This window comes from Mandrillus leucophaeus, unplaced genomic scaffold (genome assembly GCF_000951045.1).
Source record: "Mandrillus leucophaeus isolate KB7577 unplaced genomic scaffold, Mleu.le_1.0 Scaffold1151, whole genome shotgun sequence".
NCBI lineage: Eukaryota > Metazoa > Chordata > Mammalia > Primates > Cercopithecidae > Mandrillus > Mandrillus leucophaeus.
The window spans coordinates 184,092-186,003 of record NW_012099777.1 but is presented as its reverse complement, the minus strand read 5'-3'; positions in this window follow the sequence as shown (position 1 = coordinate 186,003).

Genomic DNA, 1,912 nt, shown 5'->3' with positions numbered 1-1,912 from the left:
CATCCTGCTCCCATTAGACACTTTAAAGTGGTTCCAGAGTTGGATTTCAGCTGTGAAACCTCAGTGCCCCAACCTAGACCTCGCCCCATGCCGGTGCCTTCTGGAAAGGAGAACGTACTGGCCCGGCCAGGGTTTCCATTCAGATTGGACTCCTGCCCTGGTCTCAGTCCTGGTCCAGGATTTCAAAAAAGGAATCTGTCCCCAAAGGAAGGGCAGAGCAGACCCTCTTGATGTGAGGCTGCCCGCAACAGGGGTGCAGGCATCAGGGAGGCTTGGAGAGGAGCTGGGGCATGGGCAGACCCTCTCGATGTGAGGCTCCCGACAACAGCGGTGCTGGCATTGGGAGGTTTGGAGGAGAGCTGGGACTTGAGCCAATGGTGACCCCATGACAATGCGGCCGGGTTCAGAGCTGGCGTGCCCCTTCCTTTGTGTCAGGAGATGGCCTTGGACTTGGGGAACGGAGCCTCTGGAGCACCCTGGTGCAGGCTAAGGGCCTCTGAGCCTGGCCCAGGCCCGGGAGGAATTCAAGATTGCCAAAGAGATGCAGAGGCAGGGCCTGCCCTGGCAGGGGCTTCCTTCTGCTCTAGGGAACACTTAGATGAGGGGCCGACCCACAGTTATTGATTCAAAAAGTACCTTCGGCCCACGTGGGGATGGTGTCATTTCTGGGTTTTTCCCTTTATGTGGAGACAAGGAAAGGGCAGAACAGTGGTGGAAAAATTCCAGGAAATAATTCTCAGTGTGTATCTTTCAGAGAGGCGTTTTCTTCCGAGTTGCAGCTTCCTGCTCTTGGTAGATGCCCCGTCATGATCCCAGGGACACTCTCTGGGTCTTCAGCGCCTGCGTCCAAGACCTGTGATAGGGAGGGAGCTCTGCAGTGACGTCTGGGGAGCTGTTGTCTCTGGGAATTGCCTTCAGCCAGGTGAGCCTGCCTTGCCCCAGGCTACGCCCCTGCCTGGGGGACAGCCCTTGGCCCGCGATGGACCCCGAGCCACCCCCACATTGGGCTGGGGCAACCCCAATGCACTCTCCTGGGATCTCGGAGGACTCTGTCACCATGGTGCAGCAGCCCCACTCCCCCTGCTCCACCCAGGCCCTTGTGTGATCAACGATTCACAAACCTCTCGCCTCAGAGTCTAACCTAAGATGAGGATCCGCCCCAGCAGTCTCATCTCATTTATTCTTTTGATCAATTTATACAAAGAATACTGTTTAGAGGGCACCTGAAGCTTTTTGTCTCATCAGCACCGGAGAGGATTTCCAGTCCAGAAAGGGCCTGAGAGGTGATGTAGTCCAAATCCCCAACGTGACAGATGAGGAAACTGAGGCCCAGAGAGCCTCAGGTGGCTCCGGGGACACCTGGATTCTGGAGCCTGCTCCTGCATATACAGGTGGGGGTTGGGGGGCTTGGACATATTGGGGCTGCCCTGCAGGACAGGAAACGGGTGACCCGGGAGATGCCGGAAGCGTGGGACCCTGGACTGAGACCACAGAGGCAGAGAGGCGTCCCCACAGCCTGAGAGGTGCGGAAAGCGTCTGTGGAGCCATCTCGTCTGTCACAGCTCCGCAGGGCCAGAGGGCCCTGCTCCCGGGAGAGGCAGGCAGGATGAGAGCCAGCAGCACCGGGCCCACACGCTGCACCGTGTGCGGATGCCTGGAGCTGTCAACAGCCCGTCAGCAGACTCGTCTCAGAGGAGTCCAGCACCTGCCCACAGTCACACAACTGGAGATGGCTGGGGCTGGAATTTGGACTGGACTCCTGGCCTTCAAAGCTGATGGCTGCACCCCACACCATTCAGATGGGGCTCTGGAGCTCTGGAGGGCTCCACAGCCCAGGGAGGGCTCCCCATTGAGCTGCCTTCTTGTTCCCCACAATAGCTGAGGGAGGGAGCCCTGGCCTTGAGGTGCAGGG